Source organism: Tympanuchus pallidicinctus, unplaced genomic scaffold (assembly GCF_026119805.1).
Source record: "Tympanuchus pallidicinctus isolate F22 unplaced genomic scaffold, pur_lepc_1.0 scaffold5, whole genome shotgun sequence".
Taxonomy (NCBI): Eukaryota; Metazoa; Chordata; class Aves; order Galliformes; family Phasianidae; genus Tympanuchus; species Tympanuchus pallidicinctus.
The window spans coordinates 13,360,246-13,385,143 of NW_026294769.1; the positions used below are offsets into that span (position 1 = coordinate 13,360,246).

At 41.0% G+C, this 24,898-nt stretch overlaps 1 long non-coding RNA gene across 1 annotated transcript; it reads left to right on the plus strand.

Annotated features, from left to right (window-relative positions):
- The first annotated feature begins 402 nt into the window (after positions 1 to 402).
- Positions 403 to 9,553, plus strand: LOC128091220 (uncharacterized). Its single transcript, XR_008211303.1, has 3 exons — positions 403 to 1,329; positions 2,552 to 2,627; positions 8,054 to 9,553. It is a non-coding gene; the product is annotated as an uncharacterized LOC128091220 (long non-coding RNA).
- The last annotated feature ends 15,345 nt before the right edge of the window (positions 9,554 to 24,898 follow it).

Genomic DNA, 24,898 nt, shown 5'->3' on the forward strand with positions numbered 1-24,898 from the left:
AAAAGTTTGTGTGTCTCTGTGCATTGGACTTTCCGTCTTTGAGCAGAGTGCTCTTTGATCAGGTGTGCAGTATACATTTTCCTCAAAGACTGATTTCATAGCAGAGGCTTCTCTGTTTAATTTTTATTTATTTATTTGTTTATTTTTGCATTCTACAACCTGGAAGTGATTTGAATTGTTGCATTTTGAAATGTAAAATTTGCAAACTATGGTTAGTTGTACATGCCAAAAATAGCTTTTCAAGAATGTTCAACCAAATGCTTTGCTTTTATCCTAGTATGCAGAGAAGCAAGCAAACAAATGTTCAGGTTTAGTTGGGAAGTTATTGATTTAAAATCATCCAAAGTTTTTATCTATCTGGAAAACAAGCTGTCTTGATGTGATTTTGTTACGAATTTTTTTTAGCTGATCTTTTGATTTTTCTTTCTTTCCATGGATTACTGTGAAGGTCTGCCAAGCAGTTGCCTCACTATTCTGGTGAATGCCCTGCTCCTCTCTATAGACACTAGCCTGCAGCACAGAACTCTCAGCATAATACTTTTTCACCTGCTCAATTGCAAATTATATTGAAAACAGACAAACAAAAAATTCAACAGCATTTGAGTCCTCTGTCTGCAGATTGTCTGAAAGGGGAGACTTTTCTGACATGCTCTGATACATGGTACCTGCAAGGATCTTCTGTCAAAGCTAGGTGAACTATATTTTCTTAACATTTGAAGGACTATTTCCAAAGTTGTTCTCAGGCTAAAAGTAAGTAAAATGTAACCATTCTTCCTACTTCTAATAACTACATAATTATTCTCCATGAATTTTATATACTCAGAATATGCATACACAACTACTTCTTAGCAAGATGGAAGCAATGTGAGAAAACTAACTTTTACCTCCAGAAAATATTAAATACTTCACTTATAGGAATCCTTGAAGATAGATTTTCATTTCTGTCCTGGATTCTACTGACAACAGGAATTGACTCCCTGCACTCTCTTCAGAGAACAAGCATTTGGCATGGCTGCAAAATGTGCCTGCCTAATGATAACGTACCCATAACAGCATGTGTACCTGCATATATGCATACAGTGAAGTACCACTGTGTTGAAAAATTGCTGAAGACATACACAACATAAAACTGAGGCCTACCCAACCTTGCACTGAGAATAGCTTCCTGAGCTGTCAGAAAGCAAGAAGGAGAGTGAGCCCTGCTGAGGGAGTAAAACCACCAGCGGCACGATCCAGCAATTGGTTCTTGCTGCTGCTGAATACTAAGGAGTCCTCAGCAATCCTGCACGCAGTTGTGCTAGAGAGCATCAAAGTGGCCTCAAGAAGGAGGTATGTATCATTCTATTTATTTCTTCTTGTTCACCAGGTTTCTCCTCTGCTCCCACCCCCAAGGGACATGTACTAAAGAGGAAGAAACTTGCTCTGGTATTTTGGGCATTTTGGTGGAGGCTGACATTGCCTACCTGACCAGCTTACCAACCAGCAGCACAGAGAGCATGATTTCAGTGCTGCCAGTGACAGCACAGGCATAAGAGTTTCTGCTGACTACCTTGCTGGTTTCAAAATGAGCCTGCAAAATTTATTAGATGTAGCCATCTGCTTCTCAGTCATTCTCCTACACTACCCCTGACAGTGACTGACAAGAGAGAAACAATGAATTTACAGCAGTGGGTGAGAATCAATTGCTTTTCTGTTCCCTGCTCCAGAGATGCTATAGTTCTTACGGTAGAAATGGAGCATCTGCTAACAAATTTTGTCTGGACTTTCAAGGGTGGACTAAGCACTCATGGCCATTACAAAAGTGAATGAAGAAGAATCTGCAAAAAAAGTTGTGGTTTGCTGTTGTTATTTTTTACAATAGAGAGGAAGCTTCCCCAGGAACAGCCCAATGGCTTTTGTTTGTTTGTTTGGTTTGGTTTGAAAAGCACCCCTTTCAAAGTCATTTTAATTCTTATCAAGATGCACCCATTGATTTTAAAAGGTTCATTGAGTAACAGGTTTTTGTTAGCTGATACCAGTCTTCAAAATATGTTCTATGGTTGGTGGGTTTTCTTTTGGTAGCAATTACGTAATTATCACAGCAAAGTGAGTTTTAGTTGCAAATGCTCCTTTTGAATACTTCTATTCCATTACTAATGAAAACTTAAAGCATCATACTTTTCCCCCCAATATTTATGTGATATGAAAGTCAAAACTATGTAAGTAATTGCATGTTGCCAGAAAGAGAGAAGAAATTGCTTTGATTCACCTGTATTTTAAAAGTGATGTTTTTGTTTTTTTCTTTTTTTTTGCTTCTTCCATTCCAAAAAAGAAACCATCATGTCCCAAACCTCAGCTACTTTTCAAACTATGTCTGAAATGACAAAGAATAGGAATTTGACCTGCAAACTTGGTGTGAAAAAGTGGGAACCTTGCTGAAGGTGATCAGTGATTTAAGGCAGCTGCATAGCTAATTTATTTCAGCTAGTTTGAGATGAAAGAAACAGAGGAAAAAAATTGCTATCATTTCTTGCCTGTAACCTGCAATTTATTCTGTGCATATTCTTGGTAGATATTTGTGGAAGAAGCCATTCACAAGTAAAGAGAATTGCCAGGGAAAGGAGCTTTCAGACCGGCTGCTGTGGGAGGTGAGCGCTGAAGAGCACAAGCGCCTACACTTGCACTGCTTGAATGCTTGGTGGCACACACAAGAATGGCTAAACTGGATCTGCTTGCCTCATTCGCTTGCCTTTCCTCCTCAAGGGCCCACCTCCACCCTGAGATGGCACACCATGATATGTTGCATGGGGTTCCTCTTCCTTCCACTATCTTGGTCGTCTAGTAGCTTGGTGTCCTGGATGTCCTGCAGAGAAATCTAACTTTCTTGTACAACGTACATCCTATTGTTCTGCAGGTTGGCTGAATCTGCCTAACACGTTTTGTTCATGCTTCCAGCTCACCACAGGATAGAAAATACTGTGTGTGGGTAGGCCAAGAACAGTGCATATAAGCAGCATCAGACTTCTCTGAGACTTGTTTCACTTACAAGTCTCTGGCTAGTTGCTCTTCTCCATTTTAGAATCCTCTGTGGCTGGCCACTATGCTCACTCATATTTAATATGACCCAAGCCCAGAGCAGTGTAGTGCCCAGGTTCTCTGCATGACTTATGCTGCAGCTAGAGGGTGATGGAGAAGTCAGTGTGCCAACAGTGAAGCTTGCAAAGTAGCCAAAAGAAAACATTTATGATGGGAGAAACCAGTACAGTAGGGCATGCCTTACCACTGCAGCACATACCTGGTCAGGGACTGGACATTGCCCTTGAATGGGGCCCTGCTGATGAGACAAGCAGAAGAGCACCCACAGCTCTCTGGGAAAGCTGGACATGAGGTAAGAGACCAGCCCTGTGCTGCTTAGCATTGTCAGGGAAGCAACATAACAGAGTGTGCCTAGAAGCAAGATGTGAAGACCCTGAAGAGTACAGGCTCGACAGATGCTGGAGTATTCAAAATGAAACTGTTGTGTCAATTCTGGGGAAAGGGAAAGCTACATAAACATAAACAGTTCATCTATTGTTTATGAGTAGCTTTTGGTATCAGGAAGTACAAAGAAGTATTTGCACAGTGTTAAGTCACCACAGTGAGAAAGAAACATTTTAATGTAGTGAGCCATGCAATGGGACAATTGTATCCCTAAGCCTAGAAGATAAAGATGTGATTTATAAAGGAAGGGGGAGAATGTATAATGTTATCTGCTGGAATTGCTGCAAGGTCATTTAAGTAATTTGCAGAAATACCCACAACTCACCAAGAAATACCATCTGTGTCTTATCCCATCCACAGGAGAAGAAAACTGGCACAGGCAGAGAGTCTTGCTGAAAGCACTGACTGCATCGCATGCTGCCTTCTACCTAGACCAGCAGTCTAGCAAAGCATTGAAATCAAGAGCTGAGGTCAACTAACATCTACCTGAACACTCTGACAGCTTCCAAAGTTGGATTCTATAGTCTGTTTGTTTCATTTTAACCCCTGCTGCACTGGTTACCTGCCACTCTTTCATGAGAGCAAGAAAGCAGAGGCAGAAGCATTTCTGGTACACTCAGGAGCAATCTCACTGTGACTACAGACATCTGTATTTTGATTTTAGAACAGCAACTCTCACTGTAGTATCTTTGCACTCTCCAAGAGGTAATCTCTCTGAGTAAATACATGTATGTTGCTCCCCCGATTTGCCTAGATAGGATTCGTCCTTTAATTCCATGTTCTGGTGGAATTGCTTATGTAATGGGCTTTTTCTCTTCATTATACTAAGGTTATAATTCCAGAGTATGGAGAATTAGGCAAACGTTTCTCATCATACAACCACAGTCCGTGGGTGTGATGGGCTTAGGGCCAGCATCTCTGAGCAGACAAATGTTTTTTGTCATTTTGAAGAGTTAGGAAATCAAACAGATCACACAGAAATGAGGAGTAGTAAATGTGTTTCATTAAAAAATGCTTTCTCAAGATGGTTTGAACAAAAATGTTGAATATTGGAAATATTACTACACCTTTTCCAGCACTGCAAACATAGGCCAGCGGGCCTGTTTTATAGAAGTAGTGGGGGATGGAAATGAGTGGATAAAGACAAAGAATTTAACATGCATTGATGGAGAGGATGATTGCAAAGCAAAACAACCCCAAAGTCTAGAGGGGAAGATGTATGCTCCCCTGGTTGGCTCAATCCTGAGCAGAGAAGCTGAGGGGAGGCCCGATGGCGGCTGCAGTGCTGAGTTCTGCTCTCTGTGACAGCAACAGTGCCTGAGGGAATGGCATGGAACAGCATGTGATAGGGGAGGGTGAGCTGGATATCTCTTTCCAACTGGGGATATTCTGGTACTCTATTTCCAGGTAGAGGCTGAGTGCATCCCCAGCAGGGCTATCAGACCTCTGGAAGTTATGCCAGATTCCTGTATTTCCATTCTGGTTATGGCAGGCTTGCTGTGAGGCCACAGCCTTGTTCCTGCCATTTTGTCTTCATTTGTCCGCCTGAAAGAGCTAAAAGTCAGGCTTTGATGATTAGTTGTTCAATAAATTCTGTTGCACTTTGCATATGCAACACATGATCTAGGCATTCCTGTGGCTGTGTCCTGTGCTGTCACTAGAAGCCCAGGAGTGGTTGAATAACAACAGGTGATCATATTTTGGCAGCCTGTTCCACAAATACATCAGGTTGCAAACAGAATGTAATGTGATTTCAAATACGGTATTTGAAAACGTTATGAGCTCTCACATTTGTTTGGATTAGCATAAGCTCTCTGCTCTCCCTCCCCTCATCTAATTTCCCACATGTTTAAACTATAAATATGGCTGAATTTAAATGTAATCCTCATGTCTTACCAACTCATCTTCATCAAAAAAAGCACATCCTTAAGAAAAAGTAGTGTCCAGGAGACTAGCCCTCTTGGTTCTAAATATAATGCAGGCTTGCCAGCTAAAAGCAAAAAGTATGCCAGTGATTTAAATTTATCTCCTTAGCATAATAAATCAGTACCAAGGGTCTTGTACACACAAAAGAACCTAGGTTCAGGTTTATCAGCTGATTTCTGTAAATTTTAGGATGCTTTATTTCGTAAACACTTATTACATGTAAGCAGTCACGGTGCCTGAAGAAAACATGCAGTTTAATCTATTATTGATTATTTTTACAATCTTCAAAAGCATCTGGAGTTTGTCTCGGTGCAGAAAAGGAGAAGCTGAGCATGGGGAGAAGCTCTTTATACTGGGGAGCTGCCAGTGCAGTTCTATTTGCTAAGTACGCTGACCCAAACCCAGCAAACCTGTAAGATGATAGGGATCATTTCATTGTACTCCATTCATATGTAATGGGCTGTCAGATGGAATATGTTTGCCTTGGGGTTGGGTTTTTTGCTTGGTACAACAAAGGTTTCTGCAAGAACCATTAACTTCAAGTGGAGGAGTGTCTGGGATATGAAGAAACTGATTGACAAGAAGCTATATAAAGAACATTGGAAAATGGTCTTTCTGTGGCAGGCTTTGCCCCACCAAGGCTTTGTCCCAGTGCAGGTTCAGGAACCACAGCAAAGGTAACATCATCCAGACTGGAAAGTAATTTGCAGAGTGAGTGAAATCACTCAGAGCAAGCGAAAAATCACTTTTCAGAAAGACTTCTTCCCAGAAGGAAGATTTAAACACTAAAATATTTAGAAAAATTAAATTTCCTAGAATTCAGACACTCAGATTCCTCTGAGTTTCTTCCTGCCCTCCCATGGAGAACACAATGACTACTGAAAGAGTCATTGGAAGCACAAGAGCATGTAGTTTGAGATGAGCTGTCTCAAAAAAGAAGAGAAGCAAGGCACCAAGAACTGCCTAGTACAGTTCTCACATGGTGGCAAGACAGTTTGTACAAAAGGAAATGATCAGAAAAACCTGTGGTATGCAACAGAGACATCAGAGTGGCTATTCTGAGTAGGGCTGTGAGTTAGTTTGGCCCAGTATTGAGTCTCTGGTCATAGCAAGCACACAAACAAGAGTAGAGAATAGATTAGGCACATTTTCCCAGAATATTCTTCTAGCCTCTGAAAGTTTCTTGATCCAGAAGAGTTATTCTGGCACTAAAAAGCCTGAGTAGATGTTTGTAAATTTACTTAGTTGCTTTCAAACTAGTGTGATTGTTTTTCCCCACCTCTGCAAAGAATCATTTCCTTTGGTTAACTCTGACATGGTGCCACTGTGTGGGACAAAAGGCTTACATGAGACAACCAGCAGTCATTCCTCACCCTCCTTCCCAGACTGCTTGATGTGGCTGGTACACCCATTCTTGGACAGGTCCATTCCCAGGCTGGAGACTTCTGGTTTCTATGTTGACTCCTGGTGTGGAAGTCATCCCAAAACTTTGAATAAACACTTCACCCTGAGATCACCATCCTTCTATTCACAAGTTTCAAATCTGCTGGCATAGAAAGAATCATTTTTTTTCTTTTGCAAGTGCATCCACTCTCTGATGTGAATGTCATCCCTTTCACATTGCCCAGACTCACAGCCACGAGCCTTGCTCCTATAAACTGCTCAGCCCCATCATGCTACAAGCTGACAGACAATTTGCTCTATCACCCCATCTTATTCCCCAGCACTTTTTTGACATTGATGATCTCCACACACCTGCAGCCCAGTCAAACATCTACATGTTGGTTCATTTATTCTGGTTGTATTAGCTTATATTGCCCAGATTGAATTTTATTACTATATCCTCCAAATAAGGTTTTTGCCTGCATGATAGAGTCTTTGCTTCCTACTATGAGATTAGCTGCAAATTTAATTTGGCAGCTATTCATTCCCTCTTGATACCTACCATTAACAACAATAAAAGTAGAATTCAACAACTGAGATTCCCAGCACTTTTCGGGTATCTGTTCTTATTTCAATATAAGGTTGTTGATCATTCGGTTTTATCTATTTACAGTCCTCCAAGTAGTGTTTAGTATACAGAGCAACTCCCTGACATGCTATTAATCACTGTCTTTGAAACGACTGTAGAAAAGATACTTGGCTGTAAGCCAGTACTTTTGGGATTGCATTAACAGTTTTCTGTCGTATTTCAATCACCCGTGCTGTGCAAAATAACCCCCAGTGTCCCTCCCTCGAAGTATTAGGTAAAAATTGCAGCCCCTGTGATAAGAAAGGGTTCTCAGAAACATTAATCTGCAGAGAGCTGTTGGGCAGGAAGAAAAGGGTGAGAGCTTTGCCACACGGCCTTTTCCTGCACTGAGAACTCCATATAGGCACACGTACTTGAGGGGAAGAACCCTCTTTCTCCATCATCTTCTCATTGTTACAAATATTGGGATACATGTGGGTGGCTTTCAGCATCCAGAGCTTTCAGTTTATGCAGATTTAGAAGATCCTTAATTAAACAACAGAAGGCATGTTATCCTGTCTCCTTTCATCAGCTTGGTATGCATCAACTACAGCTGACACAAACCAATTATCCCTGTGGCAACCACAGCTTTTGACAGCTCATGACAATGATCGCTTGCAACCTGTAGGCACCCCATGCTCTTTTGTCCTTTTGCAGACTATCAATGGCTGTGCTGAGCACCTCCTTTTCTTCAGGGATGAGCTACTGGACTTCTGCAGTAATGGCAGCCAGTGGTGGTGCAACACTGGGGATGTGGGCCATCATGCTCAGGAGCAAGTTTAAGCTGATGCTCAGACTCTTTTAAGGTGGCTGTCTATCCCTGCAGCCCAGTGCTACCAGGCTGGGTGATGGACACCCTGAGGTAAGCAGCCCCCAAATTAGTTATATGGCAGGACTATGACACACATCTCACCACTCAGGTTCTGGGAGACAAGAGGTTGTATCCAGCTGCCTATAAAGTGCTGCGGACATCAGTAGGAGCAGCACACAGAGGCAGCAGTAACCCATTGCAACATATTAGAGGAGATAAAGACAGATAGCGACACCATTTCAAAGCTAATTAGAGGGCAGAAGGTGCTTCCTGGGCTATTGACTCAACTGGCTCTGCATCATGGCCACGAGCCATACATGACCAGGAGCTCAGGTGCTGGCCTGGGTGACTCTGACAATGTCAGCAGCCCCACAGTGATGCCCTACACAAGGCTGCTTATGGCTCAAAGGTAGATTTAGCATTTTTCTAAATTTGATCCACTTATCTTTCTCTGAGAGCATGAGCCAAAGGCTAATATCTTAAATAAGCTTCACATTAGCTTCCTGGACTGTTGGAATTATGCACAAATAAAATGGCCCTGAATGCCTTACTTTATAGAAATAATATTTATTTTGCTTTTTCCTTCCATGACCAATTATACAAAAACACGAAGCATGTAGTAGGATGTGATCAACATCGTAAGGACAAAAAGCTATTTTTCTTCTCAACAGCTCCCCACAGAATTGTAGTCCAAATCTTCTGTCATGGAAATCAATGAATGTTTTAGAAGTCAGATCAAGAAGATCCAGAGCAGTCTCTCTACACTTTTTAATTACTTGAATTAACAAACTACAGCGCTGGGACTCAAAATTAAGTTTCTTTTTAGTTTTGTATATTTTTCTCCCTTCTTTAAACAGACACATTTGTTACAATCATTTCATGATAAATCATCATTATAGTTTGCAAAGGAATCAATAAATAGATTGTCAGAAAATAGAGAATATGATTTTGTCCCTCCCCCTGCCTTTTGGAGCAGAATACTAAGTATCAGTCTGTAGAGTGGAAGAACAGTTTTATTACCAAATACAGAACATGCTAAAATTCCCAGAGATTACCTATGAAAGTAGATGCCTAAGAACTAGAAGTTGATTTTTAATGTTTAATTTTTAATGTTGAGTTAGGGTGTTTTCAGAAAACACCCAAGTGCCTCCATGTGTACTTAGCTGAAATGACTTTTTAAAAAGCGTCTCTTCTGTAAAAAGGTAATATTTTGTAAAATTCTGTTCTAAAATTTTAAGAACTTCTACAAAGTCTGAAGGCACCGTGGAATATTTAGGTACCTCTTTAAGACTCTAGTGAATTTAGGCGCTATAATTTTAGCCACTGGAGGGCTCCCTGATTTTTTAATTAATTTAATAGGACAGTCAGAAGAAGAACGGAAGAAGGAACTAGTCAGGGTTGTCCGAGTCATTACCACAATCTCTACTAAATTTCATACAAATTCTGGTCTCACTTTCCATTAAATGGAAGGGGAAAAAAAAAAAAAAAAAAAAAAAAAAAAAAAGACAACAGAGAAATTGGGAGATCCCAAAGTGAAATCATATTAAATGTGCCTGGTACACCAAGCACATTCTGCTTTTCCTGCTGTGGAGATGCTCCATACTGTACAAAGCACAGACTCCTGAAGTTGCACATGCTACAGTATTGTTAGTATACAGGCAACAAGAGAGGTGACAACACCATGTTTCACCTCTCTGGATGCAAAGTCCACACGATACATTAACTGGAAATTTTGTTCCACCTTCACGGTTCTGAACCAAGAAAAAAAAAAAAAGCAGAATCTCCTCAAGTGCTGGTATTCACCCACGTGTCATGATCAAGGGACTTCCTACTCACTCCACTGTATGCATAGCTGATCTTATCAGAGACCCAGTGATGCTCCTCTTGCCATAACTTGGGCCCTCTGCAGAATGGGCAGCCAATAACCCCTAGTGATAAAACATTTGCTAGTGAATAGTGGAGGACATATCACGGGCATACTTGTCCCACCAACAGCCATATTGTCAGAATTAGAATTGAATAACTTTTAAATACAGTGCTGCAAAACCATCCATCCTACAGGTCTGCTGGCTGTACAACTTCAGTGTAGGAGCTACCTGTGGTCTGGCTTTCGCCACAGTGAGAAGCAGATTTAGACTCTTACAGAGAGGCATATTTGCTGCTAATAAAACATAAACCTAGAAGAAAAGCTGGTAAAATATTTAAATATCAGACATTCCTCTGCTCTTTGGCTTTCCAGTTAGCGCAAATAACTGCCATAGTTTGGAATGTGATCAAACATTTCATAGGTACAAAAGGGCTAATTTATAAAGAAGAATTAATGCCTCTACAAGACCAGGCTGGCTGAAATTTCTCTTTCCCCTCTTCATGTTGCAAGGCTCTCAAACATTTTTCTTCATTGAGGCTCTGTGGAGAATTTTTCCACCAACAGGATTGGCAGCCTTTTGAGGCCACATGCTTTATTTCAGAGATCCAGAGGCTGAAAGACCCTATTTATCCACAAGGCAAGCATAGGTTCCCCACTGACTTTATAAACATTTGTGTGGGTAACCATTCAGCATATCTCAAGGTTGACTCATAAGCTAGAGATATCCCTGAGATCAAAAGAGGTGATGAACAAAGGTACAAGGTCATGATAAATGTAGTGTGGCTACACAGAAGTGATGCAACTGGAGTTCTCTCAGGGCATGAGGAGTGAACAGAAGCAAGAGGAGCACATAGTGACCTTGGTATGGTCACTACCTTACATACCTTAGATGGTATGGAACAGAACTACTTATTTTGATCTAGTACTCCGTGAAATGTTGGAAATTACCATTTCCTAAGCTCTGTCTCACACTTTTGCTGACCATGAAGGCTTCAGTCACATTTTCCTCACTTCTCCCTTGAGAATCCTAACTTTAGTACCTCCTCACCAATAACATCTGTATACCGATAAAACACAACTGCAATTTTGACAGGGATGTTCAGCACTTCGAGATTGGGATTGGTTGCTTTCTCTTATCCAATTTATCTCCTTCCTGAAATTACTATTTCTCACTTGACTCCAGAGCCAAGCTGCTTTACACCTGCTGCGTTCACCCACAGAGACACTGTCTATGTGCTGCAGACTCATTAATCTCAGCAAGCGAAGGCAGTGGGTGAGAGAGAAGTGACCTCAGAGTCGTATAAGAGACAGTTTGCTAGTTTGCTAGAGCAGTCTATGGATGTCACTATGGATCTCAATTTATCTGTTGGAGAACCCTCCACCGAGGGCCAACAGCCAGCTTACATTACGCAGATGCAGCAAAGTCATCATACAATGCTTTAGAAGAAGCTGCTCCTTTGCCGTGGGCAAGTCTGGGTCTTCTGCTGGGCTTCAAGGATATGTTCTTGGTTCACTTGGAAGCAAAACCAGTTGGTACCAAATAACACAGGTCAAACTAACTCTGCTACCAAAAGGGCACGTCTCACCTCATCAGAGAAGCCCACCTATCCAGCCCACCCCACCATTCTGGGACTAGCCCTCTGTCCCACCACATCTCTAGTTCCAGTCATCTCTGCAGCAGCACTACAAATACACTTATATAGAGAAGCACCTTTCAGACATGCATGTTGATCATTAGATAAATATATTGAATTAAACCACAGTTTGGCATTAGAGCTGTCATGAAACTTTAAAATCATTAAGTGTTCAATTACTTCCTAGAAAAGCTTTGAAGTGGTGCTTTTCAACTCAGCTCTCTGGCTGCTATCAGTGTACTGCAGAACAGGACAATTGCATGCCCCCTGGCCTGGTTGCTGGTAGCCTTCCTGCCTTTTATTCCATTGAGTCTAGATGTAGATTGTGACCATAATAGAAAGGTTGGGCAAAGTGTTTTTTATTAGTTGGTTTTAAAAATTCACATTACAAATATAAATGCCTCTTAAAAGATCTTGTTAATCTCAACTTGGTCTGTTGCCTGGGAAGTTTTCCTTGTAACATTTAATATTAATTACGGCTCATGAAGATTTCTTTATTTGCTGAATTGTTTCTAATTATTTCTGTCTTCATCACAGTTCAAAATTGATTATTTCATGAGAATGCAGGTAAAAATGAGACTTTACCTATGTTTCATGCAAAAATCACCATTTTGTTAATCACAGAACAGCTTTTTCGATTGCATTAGTCTGTGGAAGATGAGAAAGGGAGAACTGAAAGATTTCTGTAAGAATGCCTAAAGAAATGGCAGAAACACGATACAGCTTTCAAACACAGACAAGGCTTCATTCTTTCTGTCTTGTTTGATAAAAAATGAACCACACAGTGAATGCTGTAGCTTCATGTTACTCCTGTCAAATCTTTAGCAAGTGGGTGCCCAGGGAATTTGATCATAACCAGAGAAACCTCATTTGAAAGGTTTCTCATTATGTTTATTAATTTAACTATTGACTTTAAGAAGGCAAAATAAACTGTTTTCAAAGAGATTCAATAAAGTAAGATCTGCCTGGCCCTTCGCAGGCTATGAGAGAGGCTAATGCTATGTATCAATGGAAATATACAGAGAGAAAACATGTAATACAATTATTCATAAAAGAAAGCTAAATCACCAAGCAGTTACACATCACTTATGCTGAAAATATCTTCAATTAAGGTAGGAATGAAGTAATATTACATTTTATGAAAGTTCTCATCAATAAGCCTGACACATGCCATCTCCCATTTAATAACGTATTTTACTTTTAATAATTATCCTTCCCCTCTACCCTCTCCCTCCACCCCCCAGTTCATGAAACGTAAGAGAGGTCTCACAGAAATGAAATGTAATTTTGGGAGGAATTTAAGCCGTGTTTCAGGGAACAGAAAAATCCCCATCTGGGGAGACTGGGAGGCATTTTCCTGTTTGGAAAGGAGCAGTGACAGCACTGGGTTGCACCATCAGGATGGGACAAGAGGGAGCACTGGTTAAAACCAGTCAGCAGCCAGTGCTCCTCGTCTCTGTTAACATACTAAATGCTACTGTGTGCATGACAGGGATGCACTGCACATCACCCACCCCCTGCACCTGGGTCTTGGTGTCTGCAGCACAGAGAGGAACCAGGTTGGAAGGCAACCAAGGGCACCAAGCAGTGATTCCTACAGGCAGCCTCACTTAGTCCAGCCTCACATAAGCTCTCTTCAGTCAGGAAACAGGGAGGCTGTAGCTCCCCACATGCAGCTCTAAAAGCAGAGTAATCAGAAGAAAAAGCAAAGCCATTGAGCAGCAGTGATTATAGAGCAATTGCAAAGCTACAGCAGCTGCATTGTGGATAGTAGCAGCTAGAAGCCTGGATTTCCATGTCAGTATCTCATGATTCTCTCCTCCCATCATTTCCTTTAGAGACAGAAGGTACACTGGGACTCGGTTACTTGCAGCGCCTACTGACATTTTGGGCACCCTTAAATTGTGTAGCACAAGCAGATTCCCTTCTGCTCTGCTCCGAGGAGCAGTAACTAGAGGCCAGGGACTATATGAACGCTGGAGTAAGCTCGAAAAGATCAAGTGATGCACAAATCTTGAATAAAATGAATGAAAGGTTATAGCACAGAATCATAGAATGGCTTAGGTTGAAGGGGGCCTTAAAGTTCATCCAGTTCCAATCCTCCGCTGTGGGAAGGGCTGCCACTTACTAGATCAAGCTGCCCATGGCATTTTTCCCCTCTTTTAGTTTAAAGTCATTCTCCCTTGTCCTGTAACTGTCAGAATGAGTAAGAAGTTGCTCCCCTTCCCATATATAAGCTCACCTTACAAACTGGAAGACAGCAATTTAGTCTCCTTGGAGTCTTCTCCAAGCCAAACAAGCCCAACTCCTTCAACCTTTCTTCATAGAAGAGGTGTTCTAGCCCTCTGACCACCTTTGTGGCCCTCCTCTGGACCTGCCCCCAACAGCTCTGCATCCCACCTGCACTGGGGACACCAGGACTGGACACAGTACTCCAGATGGGGCTTCACAAGTGTTAGGCTGCACTGCTCCGAGTTTAGCTTTTATGTATATATACATACAAACATTTAGAAATATATTTGTAGAAAGAAAAAAGGAAACATATATACCACACTGTAAAATAAGCTAGTAAAACCTTGTGAGAAATTGCATCTTAAGTCAATCAGGTGCTTTTCTGAATGTGAAATACAGCCAACTACTCAAACACCTTCACTGAGATGTTGTCTGATACACCCAGCTAGTGCTGTCCTTCCAGGAAACAACCAAGCTTGGCAAGCTATGCACCAGGAACGCACTCATGGGCATTTCCAAGGATACACTGTGGTGTGACTGCCCCAAAGCTACTTTGTAGTGCTACCAACAGTGCTGCAAAGTTCATTAGGGCTTAAGGCATGGAAGTGGCAGAAGAAGAGCTTGTTCTACACATGTTCATATTGCTACTCTCAGCTGACTTCACTCACCTGAATCTTGCTTTTATTTCATAATACAGCAATTTTCCCCATGCTCATTAAAGAAAAAAATGAAAGCAAGAAGGACCAAAGGAAATGCAAATTAATACTGATGAAAGTTTAAGAAGGTGGAGAGCACAGCAATAAGCCTGTTCTATCTCTCCCAGGCTGTGCTCCAGCAGAGAAATAATTTTCCCCTCCAAACTTCAATGTAACAAATTCAGGAATCATGTCTGACTACAAACCATCTAGAAAGACATACATTTATTATCTATAGAAAAAGAGATCAGCCTTCAGAACATGGTGAGTTCTTAATGAAGTTCTATTTGCAACAGGTCAAAAAGTTTAGACAGGATAGATTCTCACTAAATGTTCCACTGGAATTTATGCTGCATTTAATGTGATATATCTGTAAATAAAAGTAACTAAAAAGGCAAAGAAAAGCATAGATTTTTCTTCATTAAAATGAAACAATCAAAATGATTCAAGTGAGAGGATTACTAAGACAACATTTCCCAGAAATTATAAATAAAGTAAAAAAAAAAAATAAATCAAATTTGTTTTTCAGTTGTAATTCAGAATGATTTTTCACGCTAAAGTGTCAGAACTGTCCTTGGAAAAGGTACCCAGGTTCCAAGCAGGCTCTCTTACTGTACTGCTTACCTGTATTTCTTGTCTCCTGTGTTAAACGCAATTACCTTTATTGACTGTGCTTTCGCTGGCATCAGCAGAGTCAACTGTTCATGAGCCACTTTAGGAAGTGTAAGTTGTCTCCGAGAAAGACAATGGCTTTCCTTTGTCATTCATTACACCCGGTCTTCATGAAGGCACAAGAAGCAATTTAAGAGTCACGTTTCCTGAAGAACTTCAGGAAGCTTTATGATCTGCAAATGTACACTTGCCTCCTTCTGCTCAGCCTCCAGATATAGCTGTAGCAGATATACCTGTATTTATTGATCTGTAAACTTCCTTTAAAATACATCTAGTCAGCTCCTGCCCTCCATGTCTTCTCGTTTATGTTCATGCAACTTGGAACAAATGGCCATGATTTCTCTGGAGCTAAGAGATATGGTAAACAAAGCGTGAATGTGATTTTGCACAAAGTGTTAGAATCTATAAAAGCAATAACAGATTGTGTGCAGTTTTTCATTCCTTAGGTATAAACCTTCACACAGATAAATGGTCAAAGCTCACAAGTAATGAAGCTCTCATCTGGGGCTCAAACGGCTAAACCCCCCACCAAAAAAAAAAAATCACAACTATTTTTAATGTAGTAGCCTTTTTTTCTGCACACTCAGATGTCCCTGTATGAGCTCACTAACCACAAATTGTTGTTTTAGGTCTGACACAAGATACTGGATAAACACAGCACATTCATTACGTGTATTAAGCATTGCAATCCTCTTAAGAAGTTTTATGGTAAAGAATGAATAGGAGTGCCAAAACAACTCTTCAAAAATCTCATTTAAAAAAAACAGGTTGAAAAGGGTTAATGGTAGTATCAATGCAATTCTGATTTAACTCCATTGGACTGAGGAAAAAAAACAGAAAATGGCAACTAATTGTTTGCTGCACAGTTAGAAAGTCTAGATAATGTCAGGCTGCTTTTAGTTTGTCTCACATTATCTGTATAGAGCGTTACCCCAGCTCTCAGGAGAAGATTTGACTGGTCTGACCCAGACAATAATGACTCCTCTTGATACGGCATGTTTGCCAGGTAATTCTCATTGAATATACACAGTTGGTGCTTTCTATCTTTACATTAAGCAGCTTTATGGATGAACACAACGTCCTGTAAAATTGTATAATTGAAACTGTGAACCCAACTGAATTTGGGTTCACACATCCTCTGAGGTAAGCAGTGAAGCATATTTGTTTTAGGTTAGTGACGTTATTACCGATATCATTCACTTATTACCTCTTAGAAGATTTCTTCCTACTGCACACAGTGTGTGCAGGATTGCACATTTCACATTTTCTGAGAGGCCACATTTTTATTTCAGCGCACCTATATACAGCCCGGCATCTAGAGCCAGCTGGAATTATCTTTCACATCACTGCTTTTTTTCTGTTTCCTTTTCTACAACAGTTTAGAAAAAACAGGAGCACAACAGCATAAGCTGGGCATAAATACCTGTATCTTGTCAATATCAGAAAGCAAGCTCCATATCTGTCAGAAGAAAACAAAGACACACGGCTGTCCTTGAATCAAATTACAACCACTTTTAGCAGCGTGAGCAGAAACTTTTCCTAAGAATAAATACATTCCCCTTTTCCAGGACCATTTTTAAAATTCTGGGTTCTGCTCTGAAAAAATTACCAGATCCCAAGATCATATCGACTTTATTCAAACCTATTCTCTCCATCTCATCATTCCATGATTCTATACCTGCCACTGTAGCCCAGGTACCTGTCAGAGAAGCTCACTCACACTGCTGAGATCCAACTTCCCATGGCAGCCCATAAAGCTCCCTGTGGGCTGGGGCAGTGCAGGAACCACTGATGGGAAGACCACGGCGAACCTTGTAACACAAGTTTGCCTTGCTCTTTCCAAGGACTAGGTGGACACCCTTTATCCAATTGCTGCCTACTGCTTGGTCCCCATGATCACTGTCCCAGGTCTCAGTGCTTCTTCCTCATGCTCTGGGGAAAGGTGGCTGCTGGGAGTCATTGTGACCTGTTCTAACCTCCAGTGTACGTGTCACCAAGAGGTGGGCTGCTGACAGATCATGTGGAGAGAAGGTACTCAGAGAAATCTTCATTTTAAATTAAGATTTTTTTTTTCCTGTAATTACCAATTACCATAACAAAGAAACTGAAGGGGCTGATCTGATTTGTATTGAGAACAGTTGTTTCCACCTCTTTTCTCTTGTCTTGAGATTGAAACATGCAAAGTATCAGTGAAGAAACTTTCTAATAAATTACTGAGTTATACCTAAGCATCTGAAGAATTCCTATATGCCTATGTGTACGTATACATGTTGAAAAGCATAAAGAAGCTTGAAGCTGACAGGTGACACCTGACTTTACTGATAACAATTCCACTGTAAAATGGCATGCTGTGTTGTCTTCTCTTTCTGTGTTTTGCTGTCATACCTTTTCTCATCCTCAGTGCCCTGCTCACACAAACCAAGCTAATGAGCCAAAGTGTGGAGTTCCACAAAGAATCCAAATCACTCCATCCCACCAGTCCAGGTAGACACAGCGGCATTTGCACTCGGTGGGACTTTTCAGGTTTTGTCCAAATTATTATAATGGCAGTAATGTCAAAGTTGTAAAAATACAAATGAGGTATTATTTGCCTCTTCCTTTTCATGTGCTTAACTTCTGATCAAAACTGTCCAAGTTTTCCACCCTGACTGCTTATTCCTAGGACCTATCTAAATAAGCTGACACAACCTACATGTAGTAGAATAATCATCGTCATAGGGCAGCACCAGATTCCCACATGGTGCCACTGAGCTGGGCTCTCTGCAGGGTCAGGATCCTTGGGGTTCTGCCAACTCAAATGCAACATGGGAACACTGAACCCTTAATAATCATAAAATCATTTGAGTTGCAAGGGACACGTGATGGTCATCTAGTCTAAATCTCCTACAGGGAAATGTGCAACAGATCAGGGTGCTCAGAGCCCTGTCCAGACTGACCTGGAATATCTCCAGGGATGGGGCATCTGCCACCTCTCTCAAAGCTGCAACTGCCCTTCAAGACTAGAGAGATTTTTCAGGAAAAAGAAAGGTCATACTCAGAGAAACATGAGCAAACATGCAGTTTTTGTAACGTGCACTTCTCCTATTTTCCTTCTTTCCCCCTCATTCATCAGACATTTGAGCTGCATCGAGGATTTATTTCTTTTTCTAGTTATTTTTTTCCGACTCCTCCATCTCTCTACTTATGTCATTTTAGGCCTGTGAACCAATTTCCTTTTTTCTAACTCTCAGTGTATCTTCAAAACATTTCATTAGGCCTTTTTCCATACCTTCTCCTATACCTTCCAGATAGTTTGTTCAATGCCTCCGATTCTAGCAAACTCACTTGCTTTAAGATATTTTCCCTGTAACAGCAACAGCTTCTTCTGTACTCTTCAGCATTTTACCTCATGGAATTCCTTCAGTCAAAATGTCTTCACAGAATCACAAAATTGTAGGGGCTGGGAAAGGACCTCTAGATATCACTGAGACCGACGCCACTGCTAAAACAGGTACTTTGCAGCAGATTGCATAGCTAAATGTCCAGACTGGTCTTGAATATCTCCACAAAAGGAGACTCAACCACCTCTCTGAGGTTGCTCTGACTGTAAAAAAAAAGTTGTATGAAATTTCCTGTGCTCTAGTGTCTGCTTCTTGCTCCTTGTTCTACTGTTGCTCACCACTGGAAAGAACCTGCCCTCATCAACTTGACTACTGCACTTTAGATATGTATAAATAGCAATGAGATCGCCTCTCAGCCTTCTCCTCTCCAGCCTGAAGAGCCCCAGGTCTCTCAGCCTTTCCTCACACAAGAGATGCTCCAGGCCTTTAATTATCTTTGTTGCCCTCCACTGGACTCTTCCAAGGAGATTCCCGTCTTTTTTGAACTAGCACTCCAGATGTGGCCCCACCAAGGCAGAGGAGAGAGGGAGGATCACCTCCCTTGACCTTCTGGCCCTCCTCTTTTTAACATACCTCAGGGTACCATTAGCCTTTTTGTTCACAAGGGCATACTGCTGACTCGTGGCCAACCTGTTGTCCACCAGAACACCCACGTCCTTCTCCATAGAGCTCCTCTCCAGCAGGTCAGCGCCTAACATGTACTGTTATTCCTCCCAGGTGTAGGATTATACACTCACCCTTGTAGGATCTCATCAGATTCCTCTCCGCCCAACCCTCCAGCCTGTCCAGGTCTCACTGTATGGCAGCACAGCCTTCTGATATGCCAGCTACTCTCCCCATCTTTGTATTACCTGCAACTTTGCTTAAGGTGAACCCTACTCCATCTTCCAGATCATTAATGAAAATGTTGAACAAGACCAGACCCAGCATCCACCCCTGGGGAACACCAGGCTTCCAACTGGACTAAGCACCATTGATGACAACCCTCTGAGCTCATAGGAAAAATCTTCCATTCCCCACTCTGTGTGCTTTAGTCAGTGAAGATCCAGCACTTACCTGCTTAAAGAAGCTTAAGTAATACTTACGTGGGCAATGACAGCACTGTACACATAATTTTTCATGGAAATGTGCAATAGGTAATACAAGGTTTATAGGTAGCTCTGCATTTGTGTTACTGGGAAAGCGAGCTTAGAGAGACGAGTGATAAATACTTACTGCTCTGTAATGAGCTCTGGCTAAAGGAGGATTTGCTTATTTTTCTGCACTACTGTATCCATGCTGACCAACTGAGAATGAGAATTGGACTGAGTGCGGGTGTGCTTATACCAAACTCTGTCTTCTTGCATGTCTGCACATACTAATTCTAAGACAACCAACTTCTCTAAAATAAGTTACAGAAATAGGGAAAATGTCAGTTTGTTTGGCACGAAGAATTAAAAAGAATTAGGCATTATTTTACACTCTTTGTCAGTTTGGCACTGCATTCTTTCGAAGGTTCTCATTAACTAGTAGCCACACTTGAAAGTAACCTAATTAAGAAGCATTCATGAAAGAGAGGGAGAGATGGCTTTGAAACAGCTGGTAATTGTTAATAGTTTGTTTTTTTTTTTTTTTAAACAGACATTCTAATTCTGCATTGTGTGCCACAACTGCAGAGTTGCAATGAACTGAGCTCTGACTTTTACACATGAAGCAATCAATTTTCTACTCTTCCCTATGTGATGAACCATTTATTTTCACTTATATTGGTGTCTAACTAGCAACCTGGATGGTCAAGTGACTGTTCCTTCTTCACTTCAGATCTACATTCATTTTAGAATATGAACAACACAACCTTCCTTCTACTCCTAAGATTTGAGACTGAGAATTCACAGAGATCATGAAACGTCCTCATCAAGAGCTTAACCTGCTTTAGACAAAGGGGATTTTTTGATCTTACTCTGAAGCTTACATATCTATGCTTCTGCAGATCTTCATTGATTTTTCTATTCTTCCTAGGCTACTCACGCTTCTATTTCTCAAATAATTCTATCCTTTCTCAGTTATTTTCCTCCCTTCCTTCTCACACATCCTATTCTCTCTACCATGAGCTATTTGCCATGTTAGCCTATCCTGCTAGTCTTGGAGCCTTCTTTGGTACACATTAGGGGTATAAATAGGAGATAAAACTACGTATTTTTGACAAAGTTAGAAGTCATCAGTTTTGTGGAACCTACACCTGATCAAAAAATGTCACTTCAGGATCACCATTACCTCTGCATAGAGTTTTGTTCATGCATTAGACAGCACCTTTAGCAGCATTTGGATGATGTTACAAAACCACTCTAAATCAGATCTCACGTAGATCCATTAGTGACTGAGCTCACTATTTCTAGCAGTCCTTTAGCAACTCTGTGTTGAGGCAGGTGGACTCACCAGGGCACTTTACATTTCTTATAAGAGTTTTGCAGATATTTAGATCTACTCTTTTTGGGGGGACAACATTTCAGTATTTTCCAGGCTTTATTACTCACCACCTTTCCACAGAAGTTCAATTAGGAAAAACAAATCTCTCTGGAGCAAGAACATAAGAAAATAAATTTCTCAACAGCTCCTGTGTACAGCATCTAAACAAAACCAGTTGGAAAAACCTTTTTTGCTCTAACCCAAACATGTCTACCAAAATAGGTCACCAAAATAAATAGCATTCTCACACAATAGAAATAAAACAATGGTGGCATGGAATTATTCTGTAAGCCTATCTCAAGAGAAGGTTTCAGGTAGGTAAAACAGGTTCATTTAGCTCAATACATTAATCCAGAAGTTTTACCAAGCCCAAAATTGATTCTGGAGTGTGAAAGAGATTGAGATTCATACCAAGAAGTGCTCCATGATTAAAGCATTCCTCTGAGATGTAGGTTTCTTACCTCTGCTTTCAGACTGATGAATGCTTATCTAAACACATATATAATTGATGAACATTAAGATATTATTATTAAGAAATAAACAAGAGAGTTCAACAAAGCAGATTATAATAACAAAAGGAGAACAGATAGAAGGCTTACCCCTATCCTAGGCTCACTTACAAAACTGCAGCAGAGCAGATCTCCAGAAGAGGCCCTTCCGCACTGGTAGCCAGCTCTTAAATAGGTCTAGGAGAGGTGGAGCCAGGCTCCACCCCTTCCGGCAGCACAGGTGAATTGCCTTCACCTGTGCTCCTCTGGCTGGCTCATTGCTCACCACAGGTGATCATTCAGAGGTTCAGGCTGTGGCTCAGCAGTTCCCATACAACACATAAAACAGGATCAGCACTGTTGAAAGAAAAGTATTTAGAAATTTGGCTGCCCAGGTTGCTGCCCAAGCCATGAGTAGCACAGACTGACTTATTTGCATTTCTATTACACTCAGCTGATTTTTCTCCACGGAGTAATTTTCAGGATGTTGTTCTCAGCTGGAGACATTCGTACTGTTATCTATATTCTCTTTTCTAAGCAAGCTGCTTTTCTTTTCCCTCAGTTCAGAATGGAAAATTTCAAACTCCCAATTTTTTAAACAAAATAAATCTCCTTCTTTTTTCCTCCTGATCAAAGTTACATCTGTGTAAATGGCTAAAACTACAAGAGTGCTGTAATTTGCTGGTGCACCACTGCACGAGGCTAAGCCTGTCAAACCTGAAGAGTGTAATAATCTTTTTGCAGATGTGCTTAAAAAGGAATTTCTATCTTTTTAACAATACTTAGCATTTTTTACTCGTTGCGGTTGCTCATTATCCATAGAATGTTTATACATTGTTTTCCATTTACTTACTAGCCAGGATGAAAGTTGCTAACAATAGGGACGAAACAAACCATTCTCACAGCTGATGCTCCTAACGACACATGTAGTCCTGGAAGAAAAATTTAAAGAAATACATGTCATACCTGCTTGTACACACTTATGAATGTCACTACAAGAAGTGATTTCTAAACACACTATTTAAAATAAGCAAGCAGAACTATAGCATAACCGTAGGGTTGTTTAGCAAACAACATACCAGAAAAGAAGAAGAACATTCCAATTTTTGTTTGTCATAGTAGACTCCTGAGAGACTTTTCTCAAATTGTTCTATTTTCCCATTCCTCATACAATTCATCTCTATCAGTCAGAATAAAGAGATCTTTAAGCACCCTGTCACAGAATGAGGCAAAGATCTGCTGTAAGTCTCATTGTATGTCGCTTAAGTTATGTCTTAAAATTTTGTTTCTTCTTGCCAAAAACGAACATTTAAAACATGTAAAAATAGTCAGTTCAAGCAGAAAAACAGTTTTTAGAAACATTTAGGCTGCAAATGTTTTCCAGGTCCAAGGCTTTGTGCAGTACAAGACTGGCTACAGGATACTCCTTATTGTGACTCTTGGTCTATTTTTTATGCTAAAGATTGTGCCTGAAGTGGCAGTTATGTGTGTCAGCAGGATGTACTCAGGGATGAATATGGCTAATCCAGGGCACTCGAGGGGCAAGGCTAATTGCCTTCATCAGTGAGTACAGTTTGACACCTTCACTGAGAACCCACCTATGATCTAAAGGTCAGCAGTTTAGGATGGAAAAGAAACAGTGCTTTTTGTCACCATGCTGCTGCGTAACTCCTTTGTCACTGCTGCTGGGGCATTGTGTGCTGCTCTGGTCACCTTATCTTCACTCATGCAGCAGAGTCTAGAGTGAAGAGCAAATGCAAGAAGCAGGGAAGATCAGCAAGGGCAAAAGCAGAGAGGGACAGGTCAGAGGGAAGTAAATGAAGGAAAGGCAGAGAGCAGGTGCAGATAGAACAGGAAACCTATGCAGAGAAATAGCTCAGGTTGTTGTTTTAATTAGGATGTGGAGCTCACTGCCACAAGAGTTCAGTGAGTCATCTGCAGGATAATAGAGTTGTTGTAGGTGGCAGATTTTGGAAGAGATACAAAACCTGTTTCAGACCACAAGCCAGTTCCACATTGCTAAGGGGCTGCATCTACCATGAGTGCAGTTGTTCCAGTTCTATGCAGCTCTGATACACCGTAGCAGTGGCTGCTTCACTTAGGACATGACCCCACACCTAGCTCTGGCTGGATCAATCCAGCCAGGTCACACATAGAGGATGCAGTAACAGCATTTTAGACAGCCAGGATAAAATTTACGTGAGTAACAGAATCATCTTTTATCATTACTTGCAATGAAACCCAGGTGACTCATCTACCCTCAAAAATGTATTTCCATGGTACTCTCGGTGTCATTTCTGACTATGAAAGGTTCAAGCGAATAATTTATGAACATACTGTAGCAGCTCAGACAAGGGATGTTTCTCCAAGCCAGGTTTCTTGATGAGACAAAAATGGAAAATGAAAAGCTGCATTCTGATCAAACCAGGACTTCATCCAGCATTTCACCTGAACGCTCAAAAATTTATTTCAAAGTTCTCTTCTGGTCTAGAGCCAGTGATTTAAACCTGATGTCACTGCCTGTCAGAAAGGATAACATATAATTACCCACCTTGCCAGGGCATCACAAAAAATTAGTTACTATTTGCATAGAGTTGTTGAATAATTCAGAAATCTCTCTCTGCTTTTATAAGAGACTGTTTTCTAAAGCAAAATAAAGTATTAGCCATTTCAAAGTGATAGCAGGGAAGAAACCAGTCTCCATTACACAGCCTGAACAAGGTGGTGATGCCTGGCAAGTCTAGGGAACAGCTAAGACACAAAGATATGGGCAGCCTGCTTCTCCAGTAGCCTCCTCCTCTGAAGGGGAATGATGACATGTCCATGTTGAGAATCCTATGACACCCCTTCTTTATCTGTGCAACAGCTACAGTGGGAAGATAGGACAAGAAGGCCTCAAGTTGCACCAAAGGAGTTTCAGATTGGATATTAGGAAAAATTTAATCTCTGAAAGAATGATGAAGCATTGGAACAGGCTGCCCAGGGTGGGTGTGGAGTCACCGTTCCCTGGAGGCATTCAAGAACCGTGTGGATGTGGCACTGAGGGACATGGTCAGTGGGCACGGTGGGGATGGGTTGGGGTTGGACTAGGTCATCTTAGTCTTTCCAATGTTAGTGATTCTATGATTCTATGATTCTAGATGCCCTGATTATCACAGACTTTTGAGCTGTTTTGGTTTCACATGGCAAAATTGCTGTGAGAAGAAAGCTGTAATTCAGCTTAGGTATTTAGATTTGCTAAGATTTGTACAAAAACAGTTAATTTGCATTCAGTTTCA